We start from the raw sequence: 20370 nt of genomic DNA, 5'->3' as shown, positions 1-20370 counted from the left end.
AATAATAAACTCACTTCTAATGCCGATTGCAAATGAGTAGTGCCTTATCAACTTTTCTATATTCCAACCTGATGGCTTCGGGAGTTTGCTCTCAAAATCCAACCTGTGGTTCCGGGTTTGAAATTAGAGGTGAGTATAATCCGGGTTAGGTCAATCCAATACCTAACTTAAGAACCCAACCACATTTTTGAGATTGAGGACCGACCTTACTAAGGTTGGAACCGAGAACCGAATTGATTCTATGAATCCAATTGAATAATTTCGAGGTCAACCTAAGATCAATCGATTGTTATTTTATTTCATTTTTTGTTTTCCTTAAAAAGACAAATATACTTTTTCAAATTACATTTCCATCAACAATGCAATATTGAACAACTAAATTATCAATACCGGTACCTATTAAACCTAAATCTAAGATAAGGTGATGATAGAAATCTCCATTTATGATTGTTGAGCTGCGTTCGTGAGGTGGGCTAAGAGAGAAGTGATCTCACTAGCTAAATTGTGCTTGTGAGGCCAATGAGAAGAGACCAAAGATGAGCGAGGCAAGCACAGATGATTTCTAAATTTTTTTGGTCGAATCAAGACTGGATTTTAACTTTCTAATTTATATGGTGACACTGCATTAAGAAAAAATAGATGCAGAAGAGCTAGGGTTTAGAATAAATAAAAACATATAAATATATATACATGATATCTATATATTATAAAAAATAAAATATATATGGAATTGCTAGACTAACATTAAAGTCTCTGGATCAAGAACTAACTTGCATAATGCAGAGTCTAGGAGTTTTAGGATCAAGAATTCTCCCTAGAAATTGGACTAAAATCAATTAGGTTGGCCCAATCCAAGGTCGGTTAAGGGTTGACCCCGAGTCGACGCTAACCCCTATTCGACGCACGGGGGTCCATGGTAGAGAGAAGAGCGAGTGATGATCTGTGCTGGGCCGGATAGGCCCATATCTATAAAAAAGCCCGAATCCAGATCCATACCCTATCGAACCCCTGGTGCGGCTAAACAACGTTCGATCAAACTACATGGTAAGCCCATCCAACGGCTGAAACGAGTCGGACGCAACCCTCTCGCTGTAAGCTGCGCTCCTATATAACGAGCTAAGCGGCGTTGCAAATCGCTAGGTTTTGCGTTCGTCGTCGGCGCGATCGTCTTCCTCCTCATTCGCCGCTGCGCCGCTCGATCCAGGTAGTTCGATTCTTGATCTTCTTCTCGCAGTCTCTGTTCCAATTTCGCGGATGCAATGAAGAGAGATCGCTGAATAGAGATGAGTGATCGAGGAAATGGTTCCGCGAATCAGATCCTCGAAATGATCCTCAGCTTCTGGTTCGTATTCGCTGAGCATCGCCATGTTTCTCTGATTCTCTGCACTTTTTTTTTTTTTTTCTGGCGATTCTGCAAAAATGCTTTCGACTGATGTCGCCGATTCTTGTCGGTCTGTGTGGTCTCACCGAAGGACCTATGGAGGGAGCGATATCGCAAGACGTGCGCTCTTCTCCAAGTTTGCCTTCGAACAGCGAACCGGAAGAACAGACGGTCGAGCCGCTGAACTCTTTCTGTTCATGGCGGTTTCGGCTTATTCTTTCTCGAGTCTGATCTTTCCTACATTTTGGTCTTTGGTTTTGAGCGATATTTGAGTGTGTAGAGCGAAGGTCCCAGCGGAGAGGCGGGAGCTCTGTGAACGAGGCCTCTCTAACGATTGAACAGAGATCTCCTTCGCGAAATTGGTCCGCCGAATTGTAGGATGCCTGGAATTCTCCCCATTTCCGGGCATCTGGAATCCTCGGCCACATCCATACCTTCCATTGAATCCGAATTGGCTCTTGCGCTTTTCGCTGCTCGATGACTTCCTCTTCCAGAATAGAGAAGGTGGGGATTGTGATCTTGTTTTGATTCCACTTTTAATTTTTTAGCACGAAAACAATGAATAAAGTTTTATTAATTAAACTATCCCTAGGCAATCCGATTTTTATGCTCTTTTGTCTGATATTTACCGTTAGATGCATGCTAAAGCTAAACGATGAAAATGAGATTCGTGGTAGCATGAAGTGCAACCAAACATGAATTAGCACAATTCTAAGGATATGTTCTTTCAACCAAAATTCTTTTTTTCTTTTCTTTTTGGGGTCAAATTTAAATGCCTGGTTCGTTCTTTTCTTTCTTTTACTTTTTATCATTTTTTGGTTCATTTTTATTCAAATAACATGAATAAGCACCTATATTGCACTAAAACATGCCAAATAATCATAAAGCGAGTTATAATAACATGCAAATAGACGTGAATTTAAACATTCTTAAGACATGTATCACAAAAATGCCAATCTCTCGTGCGTTTTCATCGTCATTCTCGTCCTTTTCATCTGTTCTGCAAATAACCATGATTAAACACTTCAACTGCACTGGACTCTTTAATTGACTATGAATAAAGACGTTAAATCATAATGACTAAACATGCAATTTTTTAAAGGGATGGTCCGAAACACATACCTGTTGTTTAAAGCGTTATATGAGCTGGACGATAGGCTTCAAGAGCCTATTTCTTTTTGGTCCAAACGGGCTCGGATGGTCATGAAAATACCCGATGCGGGCACCTAGGCCTAAAATGATGCAAAATGATGTGAATAACGCTAATGAGAACAAAATCAAGTCATTAACACATAGTAAGCATCATTGAAACAGAGTAAACATCATAAAGGTTTTTAAGAAAGGATAATGATATCCTAAAACAACACGAAGCCCCAACACACGTGCAAATGAACACAAAATGGACTCAACAAGTTTCTTGAGGCTTCGGCTAAGCCTAAGATGACCTTGGTCGAGAGTCTTGAGCTCATCGTTTAATGATACATAAGAATTCTAACATGAATACATATTTAACACAAACTAAGACGGAATCACATTATACTAAGCGCCATCTTTGGTCCATTGAACCATAATAAGAGGTGATGGACTGGCGGAGCCCATGAGGATAATTCAAGTCACGATACTTGGACTTTCAACTTCTGATTTGGGCTCGGAATTCTCAACAAACAACAAAATAACAAGAAATGAAAAGCATTCTACTTTATATGGGCGAAACAAGTTAAGGCTTGGAGTGTGGGAGGGGGAGTATGAGCGTGAGAGTCGTGAGAGGGATTGAGCGACTTGGGAGTGTGAGTCAGAATAGAGAGGGAGCCGAGAAGTTGAAGGAATGGGAAAATGTGTGAGGTTGAGATTGGAGAGAGAGAGAGAGAGAGAGAGAGAGAGAGAGAGTTAGGGGGAGTTAAAAGGGGTGTGTTTGTGTGTGAATCTCCCAAGAAGCGAGGGGGGCGAGTTACAGTCAAGCCTTCTTTTCTTTTTAAACTTTCATTCATTTGTGGGGGTTTCAGCTTACAGGGGTTGAGAATATGCATATTTGGCTAGTCCGGAGAACTTTAAAAGACGCTGCTTATGATGGAGAAGTCTTGGCAACCACTATTTGACGGCGTTCTTAGAGAAAGCAGAGATAGCACAATAGATGGCAGTCGATTGGAGTGAATACTTCAGTAACAAATCCACAGGTTCCCAATACAAGACTATAAAGAAACCATCTCAGTTACAAGACTATAAAGAACCCATCTCAGTACATTGTGATAGCCCCCTCGACCATAACTCCTAAGGAGCAAATCATTGCCCACCGAGCGTCCGCACAGTTCAAGTTTTAGCAATGTGAACATCGTGTATACATCAGTTGAAAAAAGAATTACGTGGGATTCTGGATGACTGATCTTTGATGTAAGATATGTCAGCTAACATTATTCCCCTTGTCCACCTGTATAATTGCACCTAAATTTGATACTAGCTATTTCTTGCCTTTAAATAATCAAAAGCACTCATTAAGTGACAACAAAATTTCTTGGTTTGATGTTGATCGGAGAATGTCTGCAAATTCGATTCATACGGCCTGCATATTTGTTTAGCGAGCTAACATTCCAACAACCTCATATTGTTGGGACCCTAATGATCGAAACATGAACATATGGAACCTCCATAATGCACCTTCTTTATTAGCTAATCAAGTCTTTCCCGATATTCCTTTTTTGTAGGGTTATACATATTTTGGTTGTACTTGTACCTATTCAATCCTTTTTGTTATACGTGGTCTCTAGCCTTCTTTTGCAATTCCTGGCTGGTCCAACTTTTGGTTTGCTCCAGGAGTTTCCATATCAATTACTATCATAAACAATTTACTTCAACGAATAGGAAGTAGGGTTTTACAGGAGAAACCACTTGATTCGCGAGGTTCCAAAACCAAGTCACATTCAAGCAAGATTGTTCCTTGTGATTTGATAATGACGTGAATTCCTACAGTAAATTTTCTCTGTATTTCACTATGTTGAACTTCCTTTCTCTCACAGCAACATTCACCAAACTGAACCTTTGTTAAACCTTTTCCGAGCTCCAAAATGTGAACTGCAGATTGCCGTCTAGAGTTTGCGATATGACAATGGAATGGGGGAAACAGATTGGGTCCGGCCACGGGTCATACAAGTGGCAGTTGGTCTAATTTGATTCACAAACGGAGCCCATCGAATACGGTAAATATTTCTATATTTTCTTTTGGATGACAACTGTTGTTGCCAATTGCTATTTCAATTTGTTAATGTCCATATGCGTGTCCTTGCCAGCTTGTTAATATTGCCGCCCATCCAACAGCAACGAAAATGACAGAAAACTCTCTGTAATTCATTGGTCCCGCCGATTCGCATTGTCAACCCATCATTTTCTCTCGTTTTGTTTCTTTGTACAACGGCCTTCAGGTTCGTGATAACTAAAGGACTTATGTACATTTTTCGGCCAAATGTACCATCCAATACAACTTGCGGAATCAAGATATCTTATCGTGCATGGTGCGATACCTAATGTCGGTTCATTCTAATGAATGAATGTACAATGAATTTGAGTAAATCATCTCTAAGAGATTTTCCAGAGAAGTTTTTTTTTTTTTTTTTTTTTTTTTTTTGCAGTTGACGCTTTATGATCTCAATTAAGATGAATTGTCGGCACGCGAGTTCAGAGAACGTGCTTGATTTGTTTGCTTTGATACGTGTTGCCATGCACAACAAGGAAAAGAAAAGGATGTTTCCAAAGGTACGAGAGATGATCAAACGAGTGCATGTCCATGCAAGAAGTTCCCCACAGAGAGAGAGAGAGAGAGAGAGAGAGAGTTTGTGTACTGCTTTATCACATGAGAGCACTGCAGGTTTTGAGAAACCCATTCTTAATCCCCTCATCTTTCTGTTTCCTCGTGATTCTCTCTCTCTCTCTCTCTCAGCAAGTTAATTAAACACTGAAAACTTGTTAGCTCATTAGTTGCCAAGCTTAATGAGATCGCCATATTATTCATTAGACAATCGTGGGATTGACTATACATTTTATAGCTGTAATAGGCAAGAAAATTTACAATTGCAGACTAGAAAAAGAAGCGTTCAAAATCAGCATACTTCAATTACATGACAACCTGCGAATTTCGGATAGAATGTTAACCCAGAACACATTATGTGAAGATTTACAATATAACCCGTTAAGTTCTTTAACAATTTAAGAAACTTTTATAAATAATAGGTTGTATATCAAGGTCGAGGCAGCACATTAGCTAACCATTTATTGCAAACATATCGTCTTATGAACTTCGTTAACAAAGATAAGGGTAGTCTGTCAGTGAATCGATCATTAAAAAAAGGGAAAGACAAGCTAGATAAGATTATCATGCAAAAAAAGAAACAATACATGTAACTTTCAGCTGCTTACATTTTATTGGTAGTACTTCACACTCCGTCTAGGAAGCTTCTCCTTTGATTAAATAAGAATTCCTTGCAAAAAACCAAAGCAGGAAGAAAATTCCAAAACCGGGACAAAGACAAGGCGTTGCTGCTCGACCCCTTTGCTTTCTGAAATTTCTGCACTCTCTTTCCAGTTTCCATCACATAATTCAACTTCCATTCTCTAATCTTTAGAAGCGTGAAAAGCAACCCCGAATGAAGTATGAAAATTTGATTAAAAAAAAGTTGAATTTTGACTTACTAAACTTTTTATGCAACTGTGCACCTTTTGCAGTGAAGGATTGCCTCATAAATTGAGCTCTCAGTATCACTCCAGTCACCTGTTACACAGGCTGAGGCTGAACTTTGAGGTTGAGATGGTTGCGGTGAACAAATCCAGCTCCCATGTTCCTGAAACCTCCGATCAGCATCAGCTTTAGTACTTTTTCTTCCACATCCAGACTTGAAGCATGACGGTCTAAGATAAGCGATACACCTCCTTAGAGTTTGCACTGATGATTTTCTCAATCTTGCAGGAGCAAGCCAATGAATCCGAATGGCCGGGAAAATAGTCTTTCCAGCAAATGAATAGAGAGACCGGGTTGGACAGGTTTTCAAGGAATTGGACGTCTGAAAGTTCTGATTGGCTGATTTACCAGCAAAAAAAGGTTTTACGATGCCATCAGCAAAGAGCTCATCAGCATGTAGAAGGGTAGGGGATAACTGAGAGAGGGAGACATTGAAATTGAAACTCTGGGATTTTTCTGTATAACTCTCAGAGTCGACAGAAGAAGGTCGAAGAGACTCATCAAGACCATCAAAGGAGGTCCTTACATTGGACAACCAGCTATACGAAAAACTATCGATTGCTAGAGGTTTTGTGCTTTCCATGGAACTTAGCAGCTAGTGTCATACAGGGTGATGAGGAGAGGAAGGGTTTATATATGTCGGTAGGGATTAGACTTAATACATGTGGCATCTCTATGCAACTCGAGTTGTATTAGGATTGAAGGTCAGAGACAGCGGGAACATGAATAGAATAAAGGAAAGCAAATAGGTAATTATTTTGTCTGAATGGCTTTTGTCATGCTTGATATTCCAATGAATTTATTTGTCCATGTTGGTCGCATGCTTCGTACATTTTTTCTCCCATCATGCATAATACCAAAAGCATGGACCAATATATTTTGGAAGTTTTCATATGAGTTAATGCGATTCCTTGCAAATTAACAAGTCTCTCAATTTGCCGAAAAGACTCCACTTTCATCACAAAACAAGCAAATACAAATACTCTTTTCATCTAATTGAAGGTACAACATCGTGGATTGAGCTGATCGTCGGATAAGCATACAATAATGACAGTACTTTTTAATACATCAGTAACAGTTTAGCATCATCTTCAATATTTAATAAAGCTGGATCTTACAGTTGCATTCTAGAAGTGCTATATAGAATATTAGATGCAGGTTCCAGATGTCAGCATAACATTCAGAAAAGACAATGCGAGATCTAAATATACAAGTGTAGACAGCTATTTCCAAGATTTTGTCTTCTCTCGAAAGGCCAAAATGAGTAGATTCACGTAAATGGCTGAAGTGACCATAGATGTGAACCTAGATACTGATGTTAAGAAAAGGGCTTATGCAGCCCAAACTGCGCACATTCGGCTAAAGAGTGCTAGAGTCTGAACACTTGGGTACATCTTTGACAGGGTACATCTGTTGGAGATTTGTTTGTTAAAACAAACAGAGTGTTTTCTTTGTCTCACATAGGAAAAGTGAGAGGGAGTGGGCTAATTTAAAAGTGCGGGTTTTTCTTTATATACTTAAGAATGATTGGGTGGGGTTAAACCCCACCATACTCTCATGCGGGTGCACGAATTTTGGCGCACTTAGCACGTTTGCACGCTCGCTGTTTAATTAACACTAATCTCTTTGTTATTTATTTTAATTTTTATTTCTTTGTTATTAATTTTTTAGTAAACTCAAAGGTTGTCTTTTATTTTGAGAATTTCGGAAATAAAATATATAAAATGAAAATTCGAAATTAAAAAAAAATTAATTAATTATTCCGAATTTTGTTTGTGTCTTTTCAAGACAATCTTTGGAAAATTACTTATTCGGTTTTAACTTTCCCGAAGGGTTACAATTGTTCGTTTTTCGACTTCTTCCGAAAAGTCGCATTTGTTTATCCGAACAATTTTCTAATGTGTTTGTTCGCAATTTTCACGAAGAGTTGTAAAACTGTTTCTTATATATACTTGTCATTTTCGGAAAGAAAAATGTGGTTATTCCAGTCTTCTTTTTGAAAAACAGCAGCCAATTTTTCGATTGTTTTTAGAGAGCATTGGAGAAATACTTGAATTGCTATTTAGTATTCTCATCCGAGACTTTGTTGTATTCAGGAGGATTTTTGCCGGTGACCATTAGCAACATTGTGGGGCAAATAAATCCTTAAAGAAAGTGATATCATGCCTCAAAGTCCGAGTTGTTTTACTCAATCTGATTTCATTGTACTACCCAATTTCGAAGCTATATTTTTCCAACAACATCATCAAGCAAAAAAGATAACGATGAGTTGCAGAGTCCGTGGACCTCTTGCAGACAGTGCAATCTACCATTTTTCTATGCTAACCAAAATATACATTAATATAGGCGATAAGATAAAAAAAAAAAAAAAACCTTTTTCAAAGCAAAACTTGATAAGATAAAAACAATTCACCAGACATAATATAGTAATAAAAAACAACCTTTTTCAATTCACCCAAACTGGGCTACGTCTACAAAACTTATCAATAAAAAACTCACTTTTTTCTTCTCTCTTTTTCTTGCTTCATTTTCTTTTTTAGCGTCTTGACGCGGCTAGTAATATATTAACCTAAAAGGAAATCTAATAGAAAAGACAAAAAAGCCCCTGAATCTATAACAAAACTTTTCTCATGTATGCTGAACTTCTAGACATACACAAATTATTATGGACGTTGTCTGCACTTACGAAGGCCAGACTTAATCTGCTCAGGCCAAAAACTTATCCAGTTATGCAGCAATATATACTTCCAACCACACGAAATTGTAATTTCACCTAGGTATTTGCTTCAATAATTCCGCTCAAGCAATCTAAACAGCTATTTAAACTGCCGTGAGCATGGAGTGTGCTAATATTGGAGCTCTTTCTGCATAGGGCATTGAGGTGGGTTTAAGGCTGTTGAGAAGAGACCAAACATAAAAAATTGAATAATTACGTGTATCGTGAAATCTTTTTAGATGCAAAACCGAATATAGCCAGGACACACTCACGTCAGAAATTGAGAAACATGTACTAAAAAGAATACAAGTTTCAATAAGCAAAACTCAGGTTACAGATGAAGAACGTGAAGGATAATCACATGCCGGGTGCCATTTGTCAAAATGTCATGCTACATTTAACCAATGGTCTCGGTTCAGAGGAGAGATGGTACAGATTACAGAGGACAAAAGGAAAATCCCAGGTCATCACAAGCAGTGCTTTCGCATTTATGTAGGAAATGGTGTTGCATCGGTATTTATGATAGTTATCAAAGCCAAAGATACTTCTAAATTTGCTTCAGAAGTACTGTCAAATTTCTGTGGTTTCACAAATGACGTGTGAAGATGAGAGGCAACTCACCCATCAGCAGTTGAAAAGAGAGACCGTTATGACAAATTCATCATCCAAAGAGCTTTAGCATGCTAATCATTATGTATGATTAATTTTCAATTTCAGCCAAAGATCAAAACTGATGAAGCAAAACCAAGTTAGTATTTGTTTGGCCATACTGCAGGGAGTCAAACCTGTCACATCTGCATATTGCGAAGCCTTAAAAGCTCTGGGAATCTGAATTCTGTCCTAATTCATTCTTATATTCCTCAGCTTTAACTCCGTGATCATTCTTATGAGCGGTTGCTGCTGCCTGCTCACAATCGTCAATTCAGATCAGCTATCAAGCTCCAACCTAAGAAAACAGATGTTCACATGGGTACAACCTAATTAAGTTTCTATGAGTCAAGACTCAGAACAAGCTCAAAGTTTTTGAAGAGGATTATTAACTAGAATTTCAATCAAGTAAAATTACGGGAAGATTAACACTCGCACCTACAGAACTAAGCCGTCACTAACACACTTTTTCACTAGACAAGCAAAAGTATGACAGGAATATGCATTGATCCCATTCCAAGTTTTCTCTGTAAGTTCATGCTTATGTCATATTTGATGCAGACTTCAATCACCACCACCACAAGCGATGAAGAACCAAGTCTGAAGATGAATATGCTTGCAGTTTCTTATGCAGAGGTAAGATGTACTCTTTTGCTCTTTCTTTCCTTCTTGCGAAACTTCACTATAATTTTTGAAATGATCTGTCTCTACACCTCAAATTTTCTACAAAACCAATGAGAACCTTACGATGACAGAAATTGTGGGGCTTGTGATAAAACTCACTAAGATCTAACGTAGCTGGTGAACACATTAGCAGACACAACTTACATACAACAGTACAGGCAAAATATTTTCTCATGTAGGCTTTATTTATGCGAGCTTGGAATACGCAGCAGGCGTTTACACATTAGCAGACACAAAGTTCGCATGAGATATACTTTTTATGTAGCCTACAATTTATTTGACAAATTTATGATAATAAATTTGTTTTTTGACGGAGCTACACGAGACAATGACAATCAAAAGAGAAGGGAAAAAGAAGCACGAGAGACAAAAGTTACTGCCGAAAGCCCGCACGCCCTCAACGAAATTGTGACTGCTTAATGATCGTCATTCCTTTTGGCTTTAAGGATGAAAAAACAATAATGAATTGATAGATAGTTTTGTTCTGATCTTAACCTTTATACATGTTGTAACATTAATGCTGAAGCTAATCAGGATCTTGCAATTAAATCAATGTAAAAATCAGAGAGAAAAATGATGAACCATAAGTGATACTAAAAATGTACATGTTTGGTTTGAGTGCCGCTACTTACATTCATGAAAAGAGACAACAAATAATTCACAGCAAATAATTCATTATAATCGCAGAATCGTAATTATAATCACTCAAGTTGGAATGTTTCTCATGTTTAGATTACATCGAAACCCAAACAACTCATCTAAACGTAAAACTCATGACATAAAATAACCAATTTCTTCTTATTTCTTTTCATGCGTCCCAAAGTGCTCCCTGTTCAGCTTTTCGGACGTCACTGTGGTCTATTTCTCTATGGGGCTTTATTTAAGGAAACCCTCTGCGGCTTCTTCATGGAAAGAACTGTTCGGCCATGTGTCAGAAAACAAAAACCTAGACTTTTAGGGTTTGTTTGATAATATATTTTTTTTTAGAAATAATTTTTTAATTTTATTCTCTAAAATAATTTCTAAATAGAAAAACACATTTGGTAATTATAAAAAATTTCTATTCTCAAAATAGAAAAATAATATAAATGTGTTTAGTACAACCACAAATTTTTAGTAACGTAGAATTTATTTTAATTTTTTAATAATTCTTTTAGATTTTTCTTTTTCCCTCTCTTTTTCTTCTTGCTCCTCCTCTAGCTGGCAATGGTGGCGGCTGCGTCCAATGGCAATGGTCAGTGAATGTCAGCTAACGGTTGGGGTGGTGAATAGTAGGTGGCGAGAAAGAAGAAAAAAAGAAAACAATGATTTATTTCTAAAGATTGTTCTTAGAAATACGAAATTATTTTTCAACTTTTTATTTATGTTTCAAATCTATTCCCCGGCTACTTTTCTATTCCGAGGAATAGAAAAATTAGTTGATATTAATAAACAAATTTCCATTTTTTTTTAGATAATAAGGGCACGTTTGGTAACAATTTTGTTCCCGAAAATAGATTTTGATCGAAATGATTATTTTTAATTATGTTCCCAGAATTAATTCTAAGTAAAAGAACACGTTTGGTAACGAATAAAATTTCTGATTCTGGAATAGAAAAAGAACAGAAATGCGTTTGGTAACTGTATAAAATTTCTATTCCAATTCTTTTTTAATTACCTTTTTAGATGAATGTAAATTTGATATTGAATTTCCATAAACCATTCATTGATTAATTATATTTTTATATTAAGTAATAAAAATATTAACTAATCAATTTTTATTAAATAGTAAATAATAAACTATAGTATAAACTATACTAATATCCCTAAAATATGTAATAAATATAAATACTAAATTATAATATAAAATTAAATATGTATTCTATATACAACAAATATCTATTTCAGAATAGGAAGAAATTAAAATAAAATATAAAAATAAAAAATAGATAAAAATAAAATAAAACAAAAAATTGTTGTTATTTTAAATTTGATTTTATTATTAGAATTTCAATATTATTTATATTTAAATAAGAATTTTTTTTATCATGGTGATTTCTCATTTTCAATTAATATTTACTTTTATATGATTAAATATCTAATCCATTTTGAATTTACTATGGATGGATGTTAATTTAATTTAGCCAAGATACTTCTCTCTCTCTCTCTCTCTCTCTCTCTCTCTCTCTCTCTCTCTCTATTCTCTTCCCCAAAACCGAACACCCAATGTTTAAGAAGATAAAAGTCTTCAAACTAACATGACTCTTTGAAACAAAGAAAATGCTTTAACGAGAAACTCATCCGTACAACTTATCCATAAATGAATAATGAAGTAACGTAGTCCATTGTTCAAGTTTGAATATTGGCTTTGATAAGTCAATAATTAAAAATAATATTACAAATGTTGTAAACATAAAGTTATTGAATCTCCGGTATATTGTAATCCCTTGCCATTTGATTTGCAATACTTCTCCGAAGCATGTTTATCTACAACCTACATACATCATGGACATTTCATATGTCCAAGTGAGATGAGTAAGGGAGTGACCCAGCCAGATATTGTTGTCTCTAGATCAGCCCAAAAGGAGAAGTTCAAAAAAGAGGATATGGAATTCACAATTGGTTGATTGTATTGGAAAAAAAGAGGATTCACCCAAGCTCATGATGCTTGCGTGTGTTTTTATTTGTTGCATATATGAAAGCCAAGAAGTCCATCCTACCCTTCATACTGGCCCCGAACATATCATTTTGGCAACCAAATATGGCTGGTAATAATACAGTGACCAATTTATCCATTCACCATTTGTGACATCTAACAAATATGTAACAAGCACATTTGAGATCGATTCATGACTTTGTAGTCCAAACAAAAGCAAATAAAATGAAAGAGATGAAACTACTAAAAAGATTACTGGTAACAAAAAATCAGTTGTGAATTCTGCTGAGACAAGAGAGTCCGTTTCAACAATAAAATGTCAAGACAAGACGGATTAACATGAATATTCAATCTCTTAAAACATTGTATACCGGATATTTCTCATTTATTGCTATAAGAACTGGAATTTTAATACGAAATAATAAAGTGAGTTATGCTATTGTAGCCTCGCCCGTTACCAAACATGAACAAGAAAATTTCAACTCTAATTAAGTTCGGAGTTGTATAAAAACTCAAGATGATTTCTGTAACCATAGGTTTCTTGTACAAGACATGAGGCACTGAAGCAAAAAAAAAAAAAAAAACACAGATTGTCCCAAACAATGCCAAGATGAGCATCAAAGCGACAAGACGAGCTCTTCACAGGCAAACAATAGCTCATTCTCATACCTCTTCAATACAAACCTCTTGAACCGATAGAACAAAGAAAGAAAGACACACACACACACAACACGTAAACAATCCAGTCGATGACCAATACATAAACATCAAAAGAAGTTCAATTAGTATGAAGTTTGCCTTCGGATGGGTGCTCGAAACCGGAGTCCACAATAGCATGAAGCAACTCTGGCTTCAAAAGGAAGTCTTTGAAACCGGAGCCATGAATCTCGATGTAACCCATGCATGACATCGGAACAAGAATAAGCTCTTCGCGCAAAGAATCGGCAATAGCCTGACTCGGTAGGCGCCCTCATCGAGCTGGCCCAGGGGTCGCTCGCCCTCGACCAGCTCGGCGAGGGTGCCCGTTGAGTCGAGCTCAGGGGTCACTCACCGAGCAACCCCTTGGCCAGATCGGCGAGGGCGCTTGCCGATTTGAGCCCAGGGGTCACTCGTCGAGCGACCCCTTGGCCAGATCGGCGCAAGCGCCCGCCAACTCAAGCTTGGTGGCGCTCCCTATAGAAGGGAACTCACCTTGAACGACACCCTTCAACGATGAAGAAGCAGCAATCGCCGTCGTCGTTCTTGAGGAGGGAGGAGCAGCAGTTGCCATCGCCGTTCTTGAGGAGGGAGAGAATGAGACTGAGCAGAGGAGATGAGAGGACAAGAGAACATCTAGAGTAGAGAGGAGATAAGATTTCACTGTTTTGATTCTTTTTTTGATTCTCAGACCAAGAGTCACATTTTTTTTTTCTCAATTCTTGTCCAAAACTGATTCCGGGAACAAAAAATTTACCAAACGCGATTATGTTCCCAAACTGATTCTGGGAACAAAATATTAGAATCGGGCATTGTTTGGATACCAAACAGTGCCTAAAAGAACAGAAATTGTGAAAAATACGAATATTGCAAATCGGAGCCTTATTCTCTTTCCTTCAATTTCTCTTACTTGGCCCCACACTGGCCTCACATGCTTGCTTTTGAACAGTCAAACTTGGATAGTACCCCCAAAAACAACAAAAAAAACAAACACACAGAAGTCCTCTTACCAAAGAAATTATAATCCAAATAGGAAAGTGGATTTTTGGATTTGATAAATGGAGAACTCAAACTCAAATAGGAAAGGCATTTTTTGGGATTCTCAATGAATGTCAAGTGTGTTCAAACAAAGCTTGAACTTTGCCAAAATAATAAACTCAGTTATCACGTCTGTTGAGTTCTCTATTAACGCTATCTTCTTCACAATAATCTTATCCTTCACTAAAACATTTTGGATAAAATAGTACCTGGTGTCAATATATTTGAATTAAATACTAGATATATCACAATTTGATTATCACAATATATATCAACACTTTTCTTGTCTAACTCAAAGTCAGAGACCAAACACCTTAGCCATATCGCGCCTTTCACTATAAAGGTCAGTGCTTCCCCAATCAATTAAAGATAAGGCAACGTGATCCTATAAGGACCCTTTCAACTCTACACCGCCTACTAGCATCAATACGCACCTTGCTAAAGGTCTGCACTTATGCAAATCATTGGCATGATCCGACTCCACATAACTTGTGATCTCACTACCATTATCGTCCTTTTGGAACACCATATTAATGTCTAATGTCCCCTTTCAATATATGAAGATCCATTTCACAACTTCCCAATAAGTTTTACCATACCATGATGTTTCATATAATGGCTAACTATGTGCATAACTTATTAAATATTAGACCTAGTGCATAACATATCATGTATAATACTATCCATTGTACTAGAATAAAAATACGAGATAAATGCTTCTCCTTCTCCTTAGTTTGTGGTGATAACTTATAAGAAGTTTAAAGTGCTTCACTAAAAGTGTAGTCATAGATTTCATTAATTACATATTAAAACATGCCACAATCTTTTCAATATATTTCTTTTGATATAGACGTAAAACTCCAGTAGTCCTATCATGCAAAATTTATGTATTTAATATTTTCTTTGTAGTACCTAAATCTTTCATCCGAAATCAACACTCAACTATCTTTTCAACACATCAATATCAGACATATTTTTTGCCACCATCAACATGTCATTAACATATAATAATGAATAAATGAAAAGCCCATCCTTCAATCTCCTAAAGTAAATATAGTTATCTATATGATTTTTCGAATAGTCCTCACTAGCTATGAAAGCATCAAAACACTTATATCACTATCTAAGAGATTGTTTCAATCCATCTAATTGCCTTATGTAAATTAGCTCATCCAATTCACCATGAAGAAACATTGTTTCACATCTAGTTGCTCCAACTTAAGATCTTATGTAGCAACTAAGGCAAGTAATATACAAATAGAAGTATATTTTACCACAAAAGAGAATACCTTATTGTAGTCAATACCTCCCTTTGTGTATACCCATTTGCGACGAGTTTCGCCTTATACCTCAATACATTGAAATTGAGAATGCTCTTTTTCCATTTGTAAACTATTTTATTTTCAACAATCTTCTAGCTTTTGGTTACCTTGACTTGCTCCATGGCTGAATTCAATAGAGTGATTTTATTTCTTTACTCATAACACCTAGCCGCTATGATGACTCACTACTAGTTATTGCCTCAATGTAAGATGAAGCCTCGTTTATCTCCACCTCATCACCTATAATCAATGCACAAACAATATCAATATAACCATAACATGCTAATAGTTTAACTTGCCTTCTTTGTCTTCCCTCGGCTATTGTGCACTACGACTACGCTGGTTGTTCAATATTGTCAACTTCGGGAACTACAACTTCATTTATAGTCCCCACATATGTTACTTCTAAGGTCTCTAGAGTATTAATGCCATGATTTGTCAGCTCTGCTAATTGTGTCTCAAGACTTCTACGTTGAAGCATTGCAATCTCATTGAAGATCATGTCTTTGCTAATTAGAATATTAGGTGATCAATGTACTACAGCTTATAGCCTTTCATCTTATGCACATAACCCATAAATATGCACATTTTTGCTCTCAGCTCAAGTTCATTATCACTCGCATGAGCATACGCAAGATATCCAAATACTCATAATATGGAGTAATCAACAAATTTCATCGACCATACTTTCTTAGGAGTCTTCCATTTAAAAGTAGATGATGGAAATCGATTAACTAGGTAATAGATCATGTTCACTACTTTGGCCCAAAAATCCTTACCTAGTCCTACATGTGAAAGCATGTTGCGAGCTTGCTCAAGTAAGTTATGTTTTCCATCCTACTACACTAGTCTATTGCGGTCTCCCGTATATTGTATGATATCTCACAATCTCTTTTTTCTCGTAGAATGCAAAAAAAATCTTTACAGTAGAACCCCATGTCATTGTCAAATTTCAAGCACTTGATTTGTTTATTGGACTACTTCCAAATCAATGCCTTAAAATTCTTAAACCGATCAAACACATTAGATTTGTGCTATAAAAAATATACTCATACCTTTCTCAAATAATCATCAATAAATGTTAACTTATATCAAGCACTTCATTTTGAGGGAATCGAAGATGGGCCTAAGACGTTCATCTAATTAATTAATTGAATGAAGGGATGTAATAACTTTAATTCGATGCTTTTCCCCAAAGATGCAATGTTCATACAAGTTTAGCTTCCTTGTCTTCTGACCATTGAAGAACGCCCTCTCACTCAAGAGTCATGCATGCTTCACTCATATGCCCTAACCGCATATGTCATAATTGAGTCGAGTCAAATCCGACTCACCTAATGAAACTACAATAGCTCTAGTCACACAATATATCCTAGTTGATGATAGAGAGTATTCATTCTCTCTTTTCATCACTGTCATAGCACCTTGAGAAATCTTCATTACTATTTACACTTGATATCATTGAATTTCCCTAGAGAACTAAGGTTCTTCTTGAACTCCAGTACATGCCTCGTGTATGTTAGTGAGTGCACCACTCAATCGTGCATTCGAATCCGAATTGCCCCTATCCCCATGATCTTGCAAGCTATATTATTCCCCATCAAAATTTTATCACCATATGCAGTATGGTAAGTATTAAACTAGTTCCTATAAGGTGTCATATGATAAGAACATGCTGATTTTAGCATTCATTCGTCTCTTGATGAAATAGTAGTTATGCACAAGACAACCTCTGCATCACTAGTGCTCTCCTCAACAATGTTTTTCACATTGTTTGTGGCATTCTGCTTATCACCCCTATTCTGACCTTCAGAAAATCTCTCCTAATGTACTCCTACTCATGACACTTAAAGCACTTCATGTGTCCCTTAGACATTCTATGACATTACTTTGATATGCTTTTACCTTTGTTGTTATTGGACCCTCGATTTTCATCTCAATGTCAAATAACTAGTCTTTATGCTACATCCCACACTAGACTGTCATCTCGCACTTTCTCTAACATTCCTTAAAGAACAATGTGAACTTTACTTCTTTCAAGGTAATTGTAGTATGCCCCTATAACAATGAATCGGTAAAATATTGCATGACTACAATAAAAAAAAACCAACAACATGATGGCATGTTCTTCATCATCAAGTATCTTTTTGTCGTTCTTCAAATCCATCATGAGTTTATTAAACTCATCTAGGTGGGATTTGATAGAAGTACCTTCAATGTATCGAAATTGAAACATCTTGCTCCAATACCCAACCAAAGGGCTACATATAAGTGATTATTCAACCATTTCATTAAATGGAGTATCCAAAGGATTACCCACAACATTGCACCATGCCAGCATCCTTCTCCTACGCCACCTCTATTAACACTTCATTTAATAAATTCAACAATATTATACTATTTGCTTTCTCCATTAGCTTTACCTTGTTAGCATTTTTCATTATAAACGACAACTCATCTTTGCCATCCAACACCTTAGCCAAACCTTGGGGTTGTCAATCACGCATCTTGACACTTCATAACCTAAAGTCAATCATGCATCTTGACACACTTAATACACCTAGCTTCATAACCCAGAGTTGTTCATCCTAGTAAACTTTTCAATTTCTACTTCCATTCTACACATAATTGCAATATAAAAAATTTCTAGATAATAATCAAACAAGCAAAAGCCCTAAATCAAAATTTAACAAATCATACTCTCAAGCTTTGATATCAATTATTGTAATATTAATGCCAAAGCTAACTAGGATCTTGTAGTCAAATTAATGCAAAAACACTAGAGAAATAAACAATGAATAATAAATGATACTAAAGGTTTACATGATTTAGTTTTAGTGAGAGTGCTACATCCATGAGGATAGCTAGTGACAAATAATCCACTATAAATAAAGAATTAAAGTTACAATCAGTCATAGGTTCGAGTGTTTTCCAAATCTAGATTACACTCAAGCCCAAAGTATTTGCAAATAAATAACTCAATTGAATGTAAAACTCACAGCACAAAATCACCATGTATTCAAGAGGTCCCTCTTTTCGTGTGTCCCCAAAGTGCTCTTTGGTCAGCTTTTAATATTTCTATAATGGGGTCAGTGGGGAAAATTGTCCAAAAAATCCCATATATATTGCATTTTTGCCAATTTAGTCATGAACTTTTTAATTTTGTCAATTGAATTCTAAACATTTTCATATTTTGTCAATCAAATCCATTTGATCAATTTTGGCCACGTAAACGCTAGCCATCTTACGTGGCATAGCCAACCTTGACATGGATAATTTTTAGAATTATTTAATATTATTTTATTATTTTATTATTTTTTTTTTTTTCCTTCTTTATTTATTATTTATTTATTATTTTTATTTTTGCTGCGGTTAGCAAAGGTTGTTGGGCCCTCACCGGCCACTGGCAAGGACCGTGACTTCCTCCCCAACCATGGGGAAGGGTGCGCGGCCCTCATCCACTATGCCATGGCCTTCTAGGGGAGGGTCGCAGCCAGCCTTGCCTAGTTCTGGCTGTGTGATTTTTCGGCTTTGGCTTCCTCTTCAAGACATGAACAATCCTCTACTCAATGGGGAGAGCAACGACGCACAGCGGAGAGATTGTTTCAATGGTCGCTTGGACGCCCTCACTTATGGCTCTCCTTACCGGAAGGTGGCCGCTCCGATCGATCTGGTGGGCCTCGCATTCTCGCACAAACTGATTCACCAGCTCTTTCTCTTCATCATTTGTTTTCGTTGATTTGATCGAATTTTTTTTTTTTAAAAAGGATGAGCATGATTATGGGCAGATACAATGGAATAAGAGATCCTTGACGAGCGTTTTCTTGTTATCTTTCCTATTCAATCCACCTATTGTTTCCCTTCTGCTTTTTCATTGAAACTTCCCTCTTAGAAGACTCCCAAAATCTCTTTAATTTTGTCAAACCGCTTTTTCACGGTTTCCCCTCGAATCTTCACTGAATTAATTTCTTCAGCCGCGTGGGAACACTTAATTCTCTACTTTTCCTGTTGTTCCTTGGCCTAGAATCTCTAGAATGTGTCCCTTATGGGCAGATACGATGGAATAAGAGATCCTTGACGAGCGTTTTCTTTTTATCTTTCCTATTCAATCCACCTATTTTTTCCCTTCTGCTTTTTCATTGAAACTTCCCTCGTAGAAGACTCCCAAAATCTCTTTTATTTTGTCAAACCGCTTTTTCACGGTTTCCCTCGAATCTTCACTGAATTAATTTCTTCAGCCGCGTGGGAACACTTAATTCTCTACTTTTCCTGTTGTTCCTTGGCCTAGAATCTCTAGAATGTGTCCCTTATGGGCAGATACGATGGAATAAGAGATCCTTGACGAGCGTTTTCTTTTTTATCTTTCCTATTCAATCCACCTATTTTTCCCTTCTGCTTTTCATTGAAACTTCCCTCGTAGAAGACTCCCAAAATCTCTTTTATTTTGTCAAACCGCTTTTTCACGGTTTCCCCTCGAATCTTCACTGAATTAATTTCTTCAGCCGCGTGGGAACACTTAATTCTCTA

General features: G+C 36.7%; 1 long non-coding RNA gene and 1 other non-coding gene across 2 annotated transcripts; both read left to right on the top strand.

Moving 5' to 3' along the window:
* The first annotated feature begins 1157 nt into the window (after window positions 1-1157).
* LOC104443399 lies at window positions 1158-2118 on the top strand. The gene is made up of 2 exons (XR_725183.3): window positions 1158-1204; window positions 1473-2118. It is a non-coding gene; the product is annotated as an uncharacterized LOC104443399 (long non-coding RNA).
* On the top strand, window positions 1661-1813 carry LOC120294168. The gene has a single exon (XR_005551663.1). It is a non-coding gene; the product is annotated as a small nucleolar RNA snoR145 (small nucleolar RNA).
* Window positions 2119-20370: the final 18252 nt, after the last annotated feature.

The sequence above is a fragment of the Eucalyptus grandis genome, chromosome 5 (genome assembly GCF_016545825.1).
Source record: "Eucalyptus grandis isolate ANBG69807.140 chromosome 5, ASM1654582v1, whole genome shotgun sequence".
NCBI lineage: Eukaryota > Viridiplantae > Streptophyta > Magnoliopsida > Myrtales > Myrtaceae > Eucalyptus > Eucalyptus grandis.
Note: the sequence above shows the minus strand (reverse complement) of the source record. Positions and strands in the feature narration are given on the sequence as shown.